At 44.3% G+C, this 18,852-nt stretch overlaps 1 protein-coding gene across 2 annotated transcripts in view; it reads left to right on the forward strand.

Annotated features, from left to right (window-relative positions):
* Nucleotides 1–18,852, forward strand: part of fbrsl1 (fibrosin-like 1) — a 312,051-nt gene that overhangs the window by 141,520 nt on the left and 151,679 nt on the right. The window lies entirely within an intron of this gene.

Here is an 18,852-nt window from a genome sequence, read left to right on the forward strand (position 1 = left end):
TCCTTTGCTTAAAGGGGAACTAATAAGAGGAACATTCTTTAAAGTGTGCTACTTTTAGCTGATGAGTGGCATATGGCAGTTCTTATTGCAGCTTGGAAGCAATCATCCCGACAAACAAAACAACTATAAATGGTTTGTCATCGTTAATCTGCCTCAAAGGACTGCAGTTAAAGCACTGAACAAAGCTTAACTTCAAAAGACCTTGATCTCTGTACGATCTTTTTTTTTTTTTGTGATTTTGTTTTAATAGAACATGTCACATTCCTATTCCCCAGCGGCCACATACTCACAGATGGATGAAAACAAACAAGACCTTCCAAAAAAGCTTGTGGAGCCCTTTGGCTCGAGCTGTCAGTTTGAGTCGGCAGGGAACGAGGCCTTCTCTTTATCTGAAAAGAGGAAGGGAGGAGTCGGAGGGAGAGGGCAGAAATGGAGGTGGGGGGGGCTCGGTGGTGGTGTTGCGGGGTCGTTGGCATTGTGCAAGCAAAGTCCAGTAACGAGGGCAGGAAGTTTTACGTTGTCTGGCTCCGCTCTCTGGCTATCCGATGGTGCTATCTGCAGCGTTTGTAGCCTCTGGGCACCTCCTGGGTGCCGAGCTCTGACTCTCAATCTGCTCTGCTGCCGGGCCCGCTTGATTTCTGGGGTCTCCTTATCTGTAAGTGCTTCAGGCTTTACAGTATGATGGTTTCGAAGGGAAGGGGGGGCATGAGGTGTAGGGTCGGGGGGCTCCAGGGAGCTGCCAGGCAGTGGCTGAGTGAGTATGGGAGGAGGAGGAGAAGGGCCAGAGGCTGCACAGAGCGTTAAAGCTGGAGGAAGAGGAAGAGAGAGGCTATGTATGTGGGTGGAGGGCTGTTTGTGAGTCGGGAAGGGGGTGTGGGAGGGTCAACGAGGCGGGCACACAGGCGTAGGCAGCGCCACCGGCCACCAATAGCATGGACAGGGCTATCTTCTGGTTGGCCCCTAGCACTGATCGCCATCTACGGCTCTCCCTCTCCACAAACACAAAAAATCAAGCTGGTGGATGGGGGCTGGTTATCTGTCACAAGGCACTAAAAGGTAAAAAAGGCAATCTCTCCTGACAGTTTGTTTTCTATTTCTATGGAAGATAACGCCTCCTCTTGTTTATACTTCCATATGTCTCCCCTCTTATGTTGCCTGCTAGGCTTGAGTGGCCTCATTTGAATGTTTCACACAAGAACGTAAAGGAAGTTTCTGGGCTTTAGTGCCAGTGTTTTGGACACAGTTATTATCTTAATACTGTGTTTAAATGATTTGGCAGGCATATTCAGAATGCATTGTCTGATGGTGTCATACATATGACTGTGTTTTTGCACATAAAAAGTGCTGCATGCACAGTATATCATCTGCAACATTCCTTGACAGTTAATTGTACTTTATCTTATCCTATTTTCTTCTCTTCTTTTATTTGTTGAAAGACCAAAGTAACAGAGGAAATGATTCATCACTAAGTAACAGTAACAAAGTTGCTCATTGAATTCAAATTTTCAAGTATTGATTGTGCTTCCAAGTTGTATTTTGCAAACACTATGATATCAAGGATATGAGTTTCTGCAGGCTTGTGCAAATATTTGTTTAAATTAAGATCCATGAAGCTAATACAGCCTATTGAATATGTGAACAACCAAAAGAGAAAACTGGTTGCAGCTTAGAATCGTAGAATTAATTCATATTAAAATCACCCATTAGACAACTGGTGTAATGTACCACAATATATCACATCATAATAGAGGTTGTTTGCAGTGACTCGCAGATATCTAAACTTTATTGGCATTGCAAAAATTGTTTGGAACTGGCCTTGTTGAGCTTAAACTGCAGGGCAGACAGGACAACAAACATAGAAAATGGGTTCAAAAAACAAAATATATCTTGGAGTGTTTTGGCTGTCAAAACTAAGTGATTTTACTTGGTAGGGTTACTACCTTAAGTTACTTACTCATCTAAACATAATGTGTTTATTCAGGCGGTGAGACTGCCAGATGTGAAAATCACTCCCCTCACACCTCCACCCACCCTTCATCCCCCATTCAGGGGTGAGGGCTAATCTCTGTGCCGTTGAGTCCAGCAGCGATATGTAGCAGCAGGACTGAGACTCGCTATCTCGCCCTCTGTGGAAGACTGGATATGGAATTGTTTATCAGGCCGACTCTCTCCTGTCTGCTTTGTGCAGGCTTCATTATAGCCTCTGCGATGTTTGGGAGACAATATCTGTGCCTTGTTTCCTGCGCTGCTACCTGCTTGTTGTTCCACTGGAGATTGGCCGGGGCTCTGGCGATTTATCATCCTCTCTCAGGGGCTCCTTGATAAAGAACTCAACATACCCCTCTGCGCCTGGGAGATACGGGCTGCAAGCGACGGGGAAAATGTCAAAGAATTTCACTGCAACTATCTGCCCATCCTGTCGCTACCTCTGGGCTGGATATACTGTATAGAGGAGGAGACGGTTTAGCTAAGCGAAAAAGACAACACACCTCCCTTTCCTTTCAGATGAAGTGATTGAGCTTCAGCCCCCCCCCATCTTTTAAAACCACCCAAGGCCAAGCTGCAGCTCATGTTTTCACGCACGATAAAAGCATAGAGCTTTGTCTGTGACAGTATAATCTGACTAGTCTGTTTTGGGAGGGTTTATCTCTGCGATGTCAGGGAGTAAAAACCTTAGTTGGAGCGTTTGGGTTGAGCGAGAGTGCTCGGAGCTCTCAGACACACCCATTCTTCATTTCCCCTGCTCGGGTTGTCATAATCATGTTTAACGCTAAATGAGTCTACACTCTAAACAGAGCAGTCTCAGAGTCATTTGTGCATTCTTAAACAGCCTTGTTTTAATTGATTTGGCATTCACGACCTCCACATTGTGGCAAATACACTTCCCTGTCTGAGTGACGAGGCTTTTTACAAGATCTTTATCGAATACAAGGATTATGTCACTTAATTATAATAGAAGCCATTAAAAGCTTCACGCTTTATTAAACAAAACGACACAGATTCACTGGATTAAATGCTAAACATAGTGATTGAAAGGAAATTGAGTGTAAATTATATCTTTTACTTGGAATCATTTTTGCAGCAAGGTTTTTTTGGTCACTCCACCTTTGCTGGCACACAGAGCCAAACAGAAAGCCATGGCTGCTTCCTGCGCAGTATATAAAATCTCCTAACTGCCTTTTTGTGAGTATCTCTGTCAGCCTCTCTCTGGCTCTCTCGCTCTGCTTACTTTTCAGTGGGGTGTGCAGGTGTCTCCATACCACCGGCTCTGCACATGGTGAAAATTAGTGAAGGAAACCAAGGGCCCAGCAGGAGTGGGCTGGGGCCCTGACATTGTCTTGGCCTTGGGGTGGGGCGCTGCCTGTCAGGGGCCTCTCTATGAGGGCTGTCCGCCTTGAAAAACCTATTTGTTTATCCCTGTGTGCGGTCCGGCCTCAGATCCTGGGCCCTGCTGCTCACTGCGCACCAGGGACCTGGGCTGTTGCCGCTAGCAACAGATAAAAATTGCTGTTAACCACAGCAGGGCCCACAACACATCAATCAACGGTTCTGCAGATAAAGGCTGCAGGCTTCTGGGGCCCCGGCTGAATGGCATGGTTGAAAATCCTTTTCCAGTGGCTGAGCACACACAGCTCTGGCGGTAGAGGCCTGCTATCATTCAGAGTCGAGGAGGGAAACTTCATTTTCAGCGATGCAGCTCAGGTTTTGTTCTAATGGAGATGCATTAGAACGGCACAAGCACAAAGGGGACTCTAGGAGAGGTCATTTGAATAAAAGGCGACACTGTGAATTAGTGTTGACCGGGCCTCAGAAAAACCAGCCCGAGCATAGTTCAGTTGTTTTAAATGAACTCTTAATTGCTTTTGCCACTTGGCTTTGCTCTTAAGGCTGCTTAAAAGCCAGGACGTTCAGCCTCACCGCGTTCCGTATAACCCTGTTCGTTAGGACTGTATTGAGATCAGTGATTGGAAATGGCCAGAAGCTTTACCCCAAAGACCCAAACTGACATTAATACAAAATATTTTTTTTAACTAAAGGTGATTTCAGAGGTTCACTCCAACCTTTTTCAATCTAGCTCCACCTCCCTTAAAGCAAATGTATGGTGATGACTTTAGTGCCTGGTAATGAAAAAGAACAATACTGATCTTTTCCCATATTAAATCCAGTTAATGTATTCCCAGACGAAGCTCTATGCTATCACCCATGTTGGAGTTAGTCCAAATGAAACACCGGCTCTCATGGGTAAAAGCATTAGTTTTATCCCCCTAAGCCCAGCCTTGATTATCATCACTCTTAGTTTGTCCTGGATGCACTGTCCCCTAACTCACATTTGCCCCACTTTAAACAAATAGCCCTATAATGTAACAATCAAACAATGCTCCGAGGATTTGTTTACTGCAGGCTTTCTCCCCATTAAGTTTCACGGACACTGTAGACAAATAAAGTGGTAATTCCACTTTATCATATGTTACATATACCACAATCAAGCAGCAATTACATGCTCCTTCCATTTGTAAGAGCTCCCAATGCCGACGTGGATGTTTTAATGAGGGCTGTAATGAACGCTCAGGGTGTTTGGCAAGTCTCCGAGATGTTGCCGGGGCTTTTATGGCTCCCCATTATAACGTACAATTTGCATCAGCAAATTACAATGCTCCATATCATTATCCTGCACCGAGGCCCGATCATAAATTAGAGCTCCAATTACAAACATCTATCTGGGAACGGGGAATGAATATGATGGCAGCCCACCAGAAGCAGGCAGGAGGGAGAGGAAGCCTCCCGTGGATTGTGGGATGAGACTTCCATAGAGGTGCGATATTCTCATAAACCGCCCTTATGGGGAATTCATGCTTCCAAAAGAAATAGAGCATTTTGGGGGGGAGAACGTCTGCTGGTTCTGTTTTGGCAGTTCCATATGTCATATTTCACGGCACGCTGCACATTGAACTTTTTGGTATTTTAATCGCCTTCCTTCTGCTAAACACAACACCCACTGATTTCGGCGGCTGACTGTTTCACACTTCTCATTCAGAGCTGCTGTATGTACGCCTGTCCATTCAGCTGTGCAGAGGACGGGCCTCGTCTATTGTGTCTCAATTCAGACCCAGCTATGTCTCTGTCTCTTCCAATCTCCCTCTGTCTGACTCTCTCTCCCTCTCTCATTCAACTTGATTATACACTGGAGGGAACATAATAAATCATAGAGATTTATCATGCTTCAGCTTATTAATTCAGCGCCACAAGTGTAATATTAGTCTGTGTCATTTAAAGAAGCAGGCATTGCAGCGTTGCTACTGTCCCCTAAGGAATCCAGAGGAAGCCATTTTAGTTTGGGCAGAGCCTAATGAAAAAAAAAGGAGCGAGACTTTTCATTTCCCAACACACTTCTTGGTTGTTCTTCACTCTTTCTTCTTCATAACACACCTCTCTTACTCTGACTGATATGGAGATTCAGTGGCCGCTTCTCTCCTGAGCGTTAACGGTTGTTGCAGGGGAAACAAACAGTGGCGTACCTGTGATGGCTGTGTTGCCTGTAATCCACGACCTGTGACCAAATCTCGAATGGAGAGGCAGAACAAAAGGCGTACGCTAACAGAACGCTTCAGGCGCCAAGCAGAAACCACCTCTACTGATGAGACAAAAGGCCTGCGGGTCTCCCGCAAACCCACAAGAGCTCCCCGACGCCGCACAAACAAAGCCTGAAATTAAGAAGAGCCAGAGGCAGGCCCATTTCTACAGCAAAGCTAAAGTGCTCCTTTTTCACGGCCTCAGTGGATTTCTAGTATTGGATTCTAATAGGGCAGAGATACCAAACAACGCGTTGCCATTTTCAGTCACAGATTTTGAAAAAGCAGGTGTCTCATCTGTTTTTTTCTTCTCTTCTCTTTTCCAGCTTTCTCAACAATCACACCTCCCACCACACTTTCCAGGCTAATTTTAAAGGTACTAAAACCTCCTCTTGTAGCCTTTGTCAGATGATGTTTAATTCATATTTTGTTTTGCATTTTAACCTTGCATATCCGTAGGATCAAACGCATCCATCTGTGCTTTTTTGGCTGCAAAGCCAGAGCATAGAGGATGACTGCAAGCCCTTGTTTGAGTTTGAGAGGTCATGAGATGAAGAGACTTCCTTCCATATTCACAAACACCCCCTGGCAATTATTCCCGCTATCTTTAATGTTTCTATGAATCTATTAGGTTTAAAGCTCCCCACCCATCTCTCTAACTCTACCCGCATGAGTACCTTTTTTCCAAAAACCTGTACAAAAAAGTTCTACTAAGTAGGTCATGTTCTGCCACTCGTCTTCTAATCACTCAACGAAAAGAACACGATTTCCCTCCATCGGAGCCCCTGAGCCTTGCTCCTGGGATTTCAGCAAGCAACATACACTCATTTGATTTTCTGGCATGTGTTTTCTCCTTTTCTCTTTCTCTCTACACCCTACTCTCTTTTTACTTTCCTTACCTTGACAGTACACAAGAAAAACCTACCCTGCCTCCAACTTCACCACACACACATATGCACCACATCTCCTCCTCCTCCTCCTCCCCTCTATGCCTCTCTCTCGCTGTCTCTCCGTCTCTCTCAGTGGAGAAGGTGTCTGACAGTAACAGCAGGTAAGGTATAAGATTACAGGAGAAGCAGGGGCAATTATACCTCCAGCTGATGCTGGTGTGTTTATGAGGAGAGTAACTGTTAATGACAGTGTTGTGGTTTCTCTTGAGGCCAGAGCACAGCTTAGGGAGACCTGCTGTTTTTGTCAGCCTAGCTTCCTGCTATTTTGTTGTAGATGAGGTTTTTTCTGTCCGCCTGTGTGATTTTTGTTGTTTCCATTTTGCCGCATGAGAGCCGTCACTCTGGGCTGCCGTGTCTCTATGTTGCCCTGCCCATGCTGTGGTTTTGTGTCTTTTGGCGAACACAGGCACCAAACTAGTGCGGATTTCCTGTGATGTGCTCAACTAGCATTTGAGTGTTGAGTGGGTTGCAAAGAAAAAAAGGGCCTCTTAAGGTCATAGCCGCTTAGCAAAGCATATTGGTAAACACCTGTATGCACACACAGTGACTCACTCACAAAGGCTGGTGTTTGCAACTGCAGGTCTCTCACCAGGGTTTTTTCGGCTCTGCCACTTCCCCCCTACGTGCCCTCACACACGGCAGGCAGATCGCAGCGATTGGAGAGGAGTTTGTGTTTAGATAAAGGAGCTTAATCATAATTGCATGGGGTTTTCAGTTGTCTGGCAGTGGTCAGTAGCTGTTCCTGGCTTGCTCAAGAGGTTTCAGCAGTCCTTGGAGATACAGTGAAAATAAATCACAACATAGTTTACAGTACAATAATATGTTTATGGCACTGCAAATTTCATGAACCGTAAAGTGAATTACAGTGAGTGTTACAACATAAAGATGCACATGTTTGTGCTAATCCAGTATGCCGTTAAATGTGCTGTGCAGCCCTACCCCACAGTTGTTGTTAGTCATGTTTGACCATATGTAAATCCTTATGCACTTGTGCTTGTGCCAGATGGTGCTAAGACGCTATTTGTCTTTTGTTTCCTCTGAGGCTGCACCTGTTGGGGTTAAATCTACCTGTTGGATGCTGCGTTACCTTTGACATATATTTGAAAAGGTTGGACCTGTAGTCTATTTGTGAAGATGTCATTCACACTTTCTGTAACATGGCAGAAATCTGACAGAAACGGTGTTAATGAGGACTATATACTTTAGTATTTTAAGTGTCACATCGACATGCAGGTGTTTTGAAATATTAAATCAGTTATGTCCCTTAAGGCTGCTGTGTGTTCGTTTATAATATAAATCATCCCTTTGCCCGTTACAGGTCCAGCTGAAGTTTTGTTGTAGATGTCCTGGCTTTTCTGTGACCCTCCCTTGATTGTTAATGATTTCAAACTGAAGGTTATTTTACTGTTTCACTCATTGATAGTCGCTCTGGATAGAAGAGCCAGCTAAATGCCAGGAAATGTTAATGAATGCCAGACTCACCCACCAGTCGTCTGCCCACGACCATCCACGCTCCAGACCCCATCCACTGTGCCCTCAGCGTGTGGTTGGCCTTGGCCCCGATCACACCGGGGCACATGGGAGATTAACTGGGCTGGCTTACTCACTCAGCAGGTTCCCCGACTCCCCTCCACTCATCCCGGCCCAATCTGCCAGCTAGCCTCCTGCTCCACCGAGCCATGGCAGCAGGGCACCACAAGCCCGGCCCGCCTTCATTACGCCTGCCAGATGGGCTGAGAATTAGATTCGAACTCCCACCATGGAGGGAGGGAGTTGAGAGAGATTGAGGAGGGAGGAAGGGAGAGAGGTGGCGGAGGAAAAGAGAGGAGGGGAAGAAAGTTGCGGGGGGAAAGAAAGTAATGGTTTTTGTTTTCATTTATGTTGCAAGTTATTACATTTTAATGTAACACCCCTGGGACCTGGCAGCATTAAATGCCTGTTCTTGAATAATCGACACTAACTGCAAGCAAATGCTAGGGAGAAATGAAATTAGCGAGCGCAGCAATTTGGCACAGTGATTATCGGCTCCTTGGAGGCACTTCCTGATGATTTAAGAATGCTAACATTTAAGCAAGTCAGATCTCATTACTCTTCAAGGTTAAATCGAGCTGTGTCGGAGGGGAGGCAGATGCTTGATTGGAAATAGTGCTTCCTTGTCTCTCTGTGTCTCTCTTCATCTCTCTTTGTTTATGCCGACATTCCCTACTTTTGCGGCGGCTCGCTGCAAGCAGAACAGACTTGGGGCTGAAATCTGTCAGACCCTGATCACACCTTTTGCCAGCTCTTAATTAGATCAGCAATACTCTGTTTCCAAGGTGAAATTCGTCCTTTGCCAAGGATCATCACCAGCAGCACCGCCATGCTAACTGCCTCAGCCTGCATCTGAATCTCTTTGCACCACACATTGCCTTTCACACAGATGTAAGGCTGGGCCCTTGGATGAACAAAAGGAAATTGGGACCTTTTTGAATCCACACCAAAAGGAAAGTGTTTATTACTTTTCAGACTGCGCCACAAATGTTCTTTATACTGTATTTTTCTCCGCTATCCCGACTCATTCTACGGAGGCAGAAACGATTTTCAAAGCAATTTCAGCGCTGGCATCTTCTGGTCCAGTGTTTACCTCAGCCAGCCATACACATCTGTTCCCCACACAAACTTGATCCAATTAGGTGACACCAGACAATGGCTTACTCCTCCATAAGCCCAGCACAGCGCCAGGGGTCCCCAACAATACGGAAGTGTTTTTTCTTCCATTACCGGGCGTCAGATCCTTTTAAAGGTGTTTACCCGCTGCCGATGTGTCAGCCCCTGTTTCCAAAAGAGGGCTCAGCTGGGGAAGTGATAGGCGATGAGGATAATGATGCGAGTGGGAGCAGCGTGGCGGATGCAGATGCACTTTACCGTGCTGTGTGTGATAAATCCTTTCCTCCGCTGCACCGCACCCCGCAAAGTTGAGGGACAGATGGGTTGGACTTTTATCTCCACTTTCTAAATGCAGGAGAAATCAAAACATTTTTCACTGCGGTGATGAGATTTATTTAAAGCAAGGCAGGAGCAACAAAGCTACTTTGGGGAATACGTCTATTAGTTTTTCCAAGCTGTTGTTTTCTCATGCAGGGGGGAAAATCATTGCAAGTCAAATGTAATCATCCCGCCGTTGGGTTATGCTCCGTCTCGAATAATAATAATATTAGGTTGGTCCTTGGCATTGCCTACATCAGGCTTGTAATTTGAATTTCTGAGACACAAGTAAGAAGGCTGATGTTAATCACAACCAATCACTGATGTTATCGTTGTTGTGTGTGTGTGTGGGTTTTTTTTTCCTCCCTTGTTTATAACAGCTTTATCTTTTGGCACATCTTGAAATTTGGCAGCCTGAATTCATTATCTGCAGTGTTTCATGTAGTCAACAAACACGGTGTCTGTAATGTGGGATTTTGCTTCCTCCTACTTACATGCTGTGTGCACTGTACCGCATCTGATGTCTCTGCATCGCATTTCGTCTTTGTTGTGGCCAAAAGGATTTCTGGATTGTAACAGGGTTACCCCAGGAATGAGGGGGGAAAAAAGCCTCCAAATTGTAACCAGGCATTTCCACATGAAACATTCATGCTTAAGTATGATTAGCGGAGATTAAGGTGGGTTTGTTTTGCCTCTTAGAAGGCCCCGTGACAATTTGGAAATGGATTGAGAGCAGCTTTTGCGAGCACAGCCTCCTTAATCCAGTGCCATGAATTCTCACCCACCTTTTGCTGAATTATTTACATTAAAGTTCTCACATCATCTTTGGAGCCAAGGGCCTAGAGGTAGTATGTGTTAAACTGCCTAAACCTCAAAGCATCAGAAGCATGGAAAATAACATGTTAAGTATTTCCAAGACTTTTAATGAAACATGTTTTGCAAAAGAGAGAGATTTGTCGGTGCCAATTGAGGAGCTATTCCGCAGGTATTAGTAGACAAAAATAATGTGTTGCATTAGAGAGACTGTGCCTACTGAAATGGGAGCAACAGCTTGTACATCCTCTCTTTCCAAGAGTGACAGGACAGACAGAGCGCTCAGATCAAATAGTGGTCCATTCTCCCAGCCAGCGATGTGAATCCATCTCCCCATCCAAGCCATTCCGCTATCATGTATCCCATTTCCATATCGTCTCCCTATCATGTATATGAGATGGAGCCCTCCCATGTGCTGGATGATGTGATCCCCAGATAGATTCATTCATACATAATGATAAAAGATGGGTTTGGACAGGGCTACTTATTTGACAATCATTGAAGTGCCACTGTGATGGATGGCGAGGAGGACCTCCACCCCTCTCCCCTCCCACCCCATAGCTGCAGCTCCCTCTTCTGATCCCCCCCTATTCATTTTCCCCAGCCGAGCTCAAGGTCTCGCCTCACTTTAAAAGAGAAATATCAAATTGAATTAAAATTGCTCGCTCACCCAAAACAGAGGCCCGCGCGCCTTCAAAATCACACATTTGTTCCCACAATTCATTGTTGCAAAGTCAATCCCTCTCTCTCTCTGTCTCTCTCTGGGCGCGTGGTAATGTGAATTATTCATGCCAGCGGGGCCGCGGCGTGCTTCATCATGTTAAAGTGCCCATGACATTACTGATGGAGCCACCGACGCCCCCGCACTGCTAGCTATGCTAATGCGTTTGGAAGGAGGAAAGAAAAGAGATGGCAGCACCTCCAGGGATCAGGAGGACAAGAACAGATCACCTATTAGAAATTAGTACTTGAAAGTGCAAACGATCCCTTATCTTTAAAAGATTCTGTGAATAAGGAAACCAAACGTTGTTACTGTTCCAGGACTTTGAATCAGTCAGTCAACCTTCACAGTTAAAGCTATCAGGAAACGTTGCACCAACTGAGAGCAGTTGAACAAGTGAACAAGTTTCACTCATTCCTTTCCCCACCCACATTTTACCAGCTCATGCTGAGATTCAACAGTTCTGATCACAACCCCACTTCTCAGCTGGATTACTTTTCTGCTCACTGAGAGAGTGTATCTCAGTGGCACCCAGGGGATTACTTTAGCGTGCATCAGTGCTGGGAGCTCGTGCTGTATTTATCGGAAACCCTGAAATTCAATAAGCTGGCTCAATTGTAAGAGCATAGAATTAACTTTGATGGTGATATTGAATGTAGAGCATCAGTTAAGCTTTCAGAAGAATATACTTGCACTGAATGGTGCTGTGATGCACATAATGTGTGCCCACAGGGAGAGGCGGTCATTCAGCTCCCTTTTTTGTCCCTCAGGTGTTTGTATTCATGGCTAAGAATGGTCTGATTGATAGAGATTTCTAAGCCAGCAGACTATCACATCTCGCATCTCTTCTCCATATCTGCTCAGCAGATTCAAGCAAATGGAGGCCTCTGCCCAAATGTTATTTCTCAATGTAGTAAATCGATCTTGCAATGAGCCAGTACAGTCTGGCAGAGGTTTTTGTACAAAGAAAACAAGCACAGAATAGGGAGGAAGCAGAAAGAAGAGGCTGAACATTGTATGAAATATTTCCACTGTCAGTTTGTGTTAAAAACCAGCCTCCGATATGCTCTTTGTGAAGCTTTTCTCGCCTTTTCAGAAACCGCCCGCGCGTCTGTAAAGGTGCTGGGCGAGATGAGCACAACTGATACTGTGGTTCCCACACGCTTTGCCTTCTGAAATTTCACAACCGATAGCGGTTACTGACAGAGGGGGCCTGATAAAATCTCACCTGATTAGAAAAAAAAGAGAGCAACTGAGGCAGTGAGAAAGAGCTGAGGCAAGGCGAGTGAAAACGAGCAGAGATAGTGGGCCCCATCAGGTCTCTGAGGTTGTGTCTAGGTTTCAGTTGACACATCTCTGGCAGGTCCCGAGTGCACCACGCTCTCCACAAATGGCTGGAATGAGTCAAGACTGACGCATTGCAAACCACACTGGCATTGCTTTATCTTTTGATTGCAAATTTGAGACAGAGATTCTTCAAGTATGATATCGACTTTTTCCTGTTCAGAGTCGTGCAGAGCAAACCAGATCAACACTTGATGAATCTTGCCTAATTATAACCATTTAAAGCTTTTTTTAAGGCAAACATACTCACACACATATAAAACATACACATATAATGTTTTCTTTCATGGCTGATAATTGAAAAGATCACAAATGCCACATGGACAGTTGTGTCCCCTGGCAGTGGGGCCCGCTAAGCGCTCATTTATGCTAAATATTGGATACAGACACAGACAGTGCCTTTTTGTCCCTACTTTGCGTTCATTTTGTCTGTATTGTGCACTTTTTCTGAAAGTGTGCTGCTACAGACGACTCAGAGCAGTACCACCGGAAATTGTGGGGTCAGTGTAGTGTACTTCAAGTGAGATGCAACTGCAGGATCTGAGCAGGACATTTTAAAAATGGCAGAATGGAATAAATTGTTAATATAATAAAAATAATTGTCTATCTTAATGTACCTAAAGTATGTAATGATCTTACAGACCACAGTTAGTGGGTTGGGGGGGGGGCATCCTCTCTCTAATTTCCAATGTTTTTGTTGTTCCCTGAACACAGTGCAGGTGGAACTTTTCATTATTTCTTTTTTGAGAAAGTTTTGTGTTGCATAATGTATAATTAATCTGTTAATCTGGTCAAAGATGATCAGATCACATCAGTAGATGAGAGGAGCAGCTGCAATGGAGACAGTGAATGCAAATTTTTTAGACCTGCAGAAATTCTTTCCCTTTCTCTGCCCGCTGCTCTGCTGCTCTGCTGCTCTGCTGCTCTGTTTGTGCCCAGAGTATTCTCTGCGCTCTGAGAGTGTGGTGCAGTGCATAACCAGAGAGTAAATATATTCCAACAGCACTACTAATGAACGCTCCAGCTTCAATCAATTAGGGGGCAGCAAATGTTTTGATCGTGGTGGACTGCTACAAAAAAAAGAATGTGTGGGAAACCCTGAACCTGCTCTATTGTCATCTTGTTTGTTGTTTTCAGAAACTTTTGTTTTTGCCTGCTGGTGCTATCTAGTGGATGTATCTGTGCCAACATAAAGGACCCATAAAAGTATGAAGGCAGTGACACTTAAAACGTTTGAGATGAACAGATCTATTTTTGTATGCAAACAGAGTATAAATGAGCCTTAAGGTCAGCCATGAGGGACTTGAGGGCTGTAAGGAGGGGGTACTCTAGGCCCGAAAGATGAGCCTGGCCTCACGTAGGCAGGAGATCTGGCCCCAAAATAGCTAAGTTGCCTGGCTCCTGGGAGCTGCTATGCTGAAACTCAGAGATGCTATCACAGTCAACCAGCCGCTCTTGTTGTTGAAAGAGGAAGAAGGAAGGAAGATGGCATCATCCTGTTTGTTCTTTTTCTGACTAAGTCTGTTGTGATAATTCTCTTTATCTCTGATCATCTCTGATTTAATGTGCTCCATTTCGTTGCCGTCATTCAAGCTAAGGTGATATGATGGAGTGTCTAAGTTATTAGCTAAAAACATGTTGATTTGATTTGCTCCACTACACGTGTGATGCAAGAGACAACCTAGATGCTTTGAATGAAAATTGTTCCCAAACACAGCACTCAATGCGGAAACATATTCATATTTCACAATCACTATAATTGGATTTTGTTTTTTTTTTGTTTTTTTGGTTTTGTTCTAGGCTTTCAAATTTCAGTGAATTGACACATGTCACAAAGGGTCCGCCCAACTCCCCTTTCCTCCTCCCATTAGACATGCTTGTTAGCAGAGCTGCCATAGGCCCCTGTTGCTGTTATGGCTCAGTCACAATCTATTACGCTGACTGGAAGCCTACGTGTCTCATAACTGGCACCAAATATTGGTTTTGCTGATAAATTCTGAAAAAAATGCCACATTAATGATGAGAAAAATAAACAAGAGGCTTGTCGGCAGGATGTGGGTGGCTGTCCCATGGGAGAGGAATCTCTGGGATATAGAAATAGTTACAGCATCACCCAACAGGGGTTCCACCACCTCCCCCTCAAAATCGCTCCTGTACTCCCAGTGCCTTGAAGCTATGGAGGCACTTGTATGGCTGTAGTAAGACAGCAAAGTTTTCATTTACCATCTATGCTGCTCCCACTCCGAAAGCAAGCCTTCAGGGTAATGTTAGGTCTTTTCATAAGTTACAAAGATGTAATTAGACAAATTAGCTCAGCAGACACTCGGGGTTGCGTTTTTAATGGCTGCATGTTGCCTAGGTTGGTAATTAGCAGGCAGCCGCTGCTCCAAAATCACACATTGCACCCGAGGCCTTGCATACGTAACCTGACAACCAGTAGCAGCGCGGTAATGAAGGTTTATGTATCCCACAGGCTTGGTTTGTCTCACTTGCCAGCCAGGTTTGATGTCAGAATTCACGCTGAGCCACTGTGCAAATCTCTTGTTTATGCCCATGTATCATTTTCTTCCAGGTTGAGCATGCTGTCCTTTCACCACGGTGATGTATTCAAATCAAACGGATGTGTTTTTGCCTCAGAGGCGCAGACTTTCATTTGAGCCAATCACCTTTATGGCTCAATTCATCAGGGCCTCGGTCTACGTGTCCAGGTCTCTTGTTGTGAGTAGCACCCGGGGAGCCGATGAGCCATTTCCACACACCCAGCTCCTCTCCCACTTTTAATGACTTGCCGATGGTGATTTTCGCCAAGCGCCTGTTTTTTATTGGCTCGGAATAAATTCCCCTTCTCTCTGACACTAGACATTCTCTTTAAATTGGATCGAGGGGGCTGAATGCCAAATCGGAAATGACCTAGCAAAATGCAGATTAACTTTTGACAGAATTTATTTGTCTATTTACTGTATGTGTCCATATTAAATTTGTGACACTGTGTTTATCACAAATATGACTTAGCTGCAAGCTTTTTACTGCCGTTACAATGATGTTCAGTCTTCATATGCGCTGAGAAATGGATTTTCTCTCCATTTTCCATTTATTTCTATACAACCTCCAGCACTAAGGCATGTCTTTGTACTTGTGCGTTTCATAACATTTTTCATTATCTGAAAATATATCGCATTCAGCTGCTATCAGTAGTGCCTTGAATGTGTCATACTTCACTTCACAGTCCCCCACATTTAATCTGCTGTAATCAACTGTGCCTCAACGCATCTGCTGATAACTCGATACAGAAAGTATGTTGTGAAAAAGAGTACTCAGAATATTGACATTTACATGTTTCATAATCATAATCAATTTACATTTAACATTTCAGTTAGATAAAGCAGACTTGTTGAAGCAAAGAAGCAAAAATAACACCATTAGCTGCGGTATGTATAGAATCGCTAACCTCTCACAGTCCCAGCGGCTTTGTACCACATACTGTCTTTCTGTCCTAATTGTGGGGGCAAGTTGGCACAATGTTCTGCCTTCACCGACATGGGAAGGAGATGATTGGGAACAACGTGCTGCGAGTGGATAGCTGCACACATCCACGGGAGCTTTGTGGACCAGAGAGATAAGGTTTGGAGCCCACAGCATGACAGGGAGACAGGGACTGGGGAATGGAGGACAAGAGACTGCAGCCTTAAGGCCAAAAGACTCAGCAGAGAGTAATGAGGGCCAGCTCTCACCGAGGATACTGCCCAAACTGCCAGAGAGAGGGGGGAAGGAGAGGAGGAGAGCTGGAATAACAACCTTGGAGGGCAAATTAGCTGCCTTGCCATAGTAGCTGACGAAGTAGAATGTGGAAACAAAAGACACAAATGACAAGGAACAAATCCGAAGGTGCCTTTGGTTCCAGGTGCAGGAAGCCGACCCTTGTTTGGACAGGTACAGTTACACAAATACCAGACTGGAATGCAAAGACGTAACTCTCTGCATTGCTTAGTCACAGAATAAATATACAAATGAATATGTCTGTAACTGGTGAAAATAGTGGAGCAAAAAGCCACTGAAGAGCCAAATTTTTCCCTCAAGAGTTGGTGTATGCTAAAAAAAGTGCCAGAAGCAGAGTGAATATTGGACTTATACTTGCCTGGTGGTAAGAAATGAATGATAATGTTTCTCAGCAAACAGCTGGGTGAGTAAAAAAGCAACTTGTTGTTGAAGAAGGCCTTATAATGACCCATATGGTTGCTTGTTGCCTTTGACTGTATCACAGCTACTGGACCAGGTTGCAATCGAATTTTGTTCAGATGTTCATGGTTCTCAGAGGATGTATCATACTGACTTTGGTAGACCCTTTAGGGCTCATTTATAGTTGTATAGAGGCCCCACACTGTTGTGAGCATTTGTACTTGTGTGATGTTGTGTCTGCCCTGCAATTACACCTCCGAAATGCTAGTTGGCGATGGCATTTCCATGCCACTGGCTAAACGTCTGTGAAGTGCAGTAAAGTTTAATTTATTCAACGAATACACATTAAACACACAAAAAACATGGCTTGATAGCGACAACATAAACCGAAAATAGAAAATGCTAACAGAGAAAGATTCACAGTCAAAACAACTGTCCCTTGCTAAACACACTTTCACAAAAAATACAACACGCTTATATGCAAGCAGACTTCTCCTCTGCTTTAATGAAGTTGCGAACAACTGCAATATTTAACAAAGATAACATCATAAAGTTCAGCTCCATTAGGATTCACAGGGTTCAAAGACAAAACCATTGATTTATAGTTGTGCGTGGTCAAGTTAAAACGTGCAGTGTCTGGGTGGGACACTTTTAGACACTTTTATCGTTGTAGCTCAAAGCAACACTATGTAAAGGTGTCACATGTATGTATGTGTCACAGAGCTGTTGAATGACTGTAAACTCTTATTTTTGTTATTCCTCAGAATTACTTTTCAAATTGAAACCGAGCTGTTACACTGCTTCTTTTTCTGTCTGGAGGCTTGGGTGTGGGGTGAAGTGTTACATAGTATTTGAACATATATTACAGTAAAATGCCTTCAAAATCATCCGCTTTGATTTAACGTATATTACGTGGTGTCTTGCTAACTTATAAGTACTGCAGGCTTTTAAAGAATGAGTTTACCATGATATGACTAATATGAGTCACAGGGGTCAGTCAGAATTAATCAGCCACCATCTGAAAAGGAAATGGCTGTCATCTCTCATGGGCTGTATGAAGATCCTCTAAGGGCACAATCTGAGTTGAAAAATACTTTTAATTTTGAGCCTCACAGTTTCTGAGGCGTGGATTGTGGCCCATCCATTATGCGTGATGCCTTTAGATTCCTCTAATGGAATTTTGCAGTTCTGTTTCTCTCTCTTCCACTTTCCCCTTTCTCTTTCCCTCTCTCCTTCATGTCACACACTCACTGAGCTTCTCTGTGCCAGGCCTGCCTATGGCACAAGACGTGTTGGATCATTTGATTCCAGCTAATAAGCTGAGTTAGCCCTGAGAAAGGCATAAATGAGTTGTGGCCTGCCTGGGCTCCTCCTGCTGCCGGTCTGAAGTGAGAGATGACTGGAGGCTGCGGGCCAGTCAGCGCTCTGCATGCAGGCCGATTGTATCATAAGGGTCCAGATATGTACCTTTTTGTAGAGGAGGATGCCGGAGCAAGGAAACCTTATAGTTTGCACAAAAAAATCTGCATTTCCATGTGATATAAGTTTTTTTTTTTTTGTTTTATTGAAAGTCTAATCATATTTCCAGAAAGATCAAATGCTTTTTCATTTCTTAATGCTTTATCTAGTTAACTAACCTGCATCTAAGTGCTTGACGGGCCAATTGTCAGTTTTTTAATGTCATACAGTAGTGTGAAGCTCATGACAGGATAGTTATGTTTTGCAGGTACATGTGAAAACACATAGCCATACAGTGTTGCAAACACAGACACAAACTCCTAACCATACACTATCTACACCCTCACACACAGTTACACACAGTTACACACATACATATACTAATACATCATGGTCGAACCCACGCTTTCCTTCACACACGGATTGACACGCAGAAAAACACGAACAAACTTATATTCTCAGTAAAAACGGAAAACACATCCTTGTTGACACGTTGTAGTGCTTTGCGTTTTGATTAGCGAGAAAAGGGAAGTGGTAATGAACTGTGAACGCGCTGCTTCCTTCCATTTGGAGACCAGGCATCAGCTCATTCCTCCGCTCTCCCCGCCTAACGCCGTATTACTATTCTGTCCGTACACCGCTCCCAATTAACTCTGGCGTCTCTCTCATCCCCCCTTTGTTGATATTCAATGTAAAAATGACTATTTGCCTCCATTTTCTCAGCACATCGGTGATGATGATATGCATGGTTATGGATGAGCTGTGACATTATGACGCCCGCTGCTGTTATACCCAAAGTGTTTGGCTGATATTGCTGTTGTTGATGTTTGCCAATAAACCTTTTTGTAACTAGTTG

The sequence above is a fragment of the Plectropomus leopardus genome, chromosome 4 (genome assembly GCF_026936395.1).
Source record: "Plectropomus leopardus strain MGB_pleo_1.0 chromosome 4, ASM2693639v1, whole genome shotgun sequence".
Classification (NCBI taxonomy): Eukaryota; Metazoa; Chordata; class Actinopteri; order Perciformes; family Serranidae; genus Plectropomus; species Plectropomus leopardus.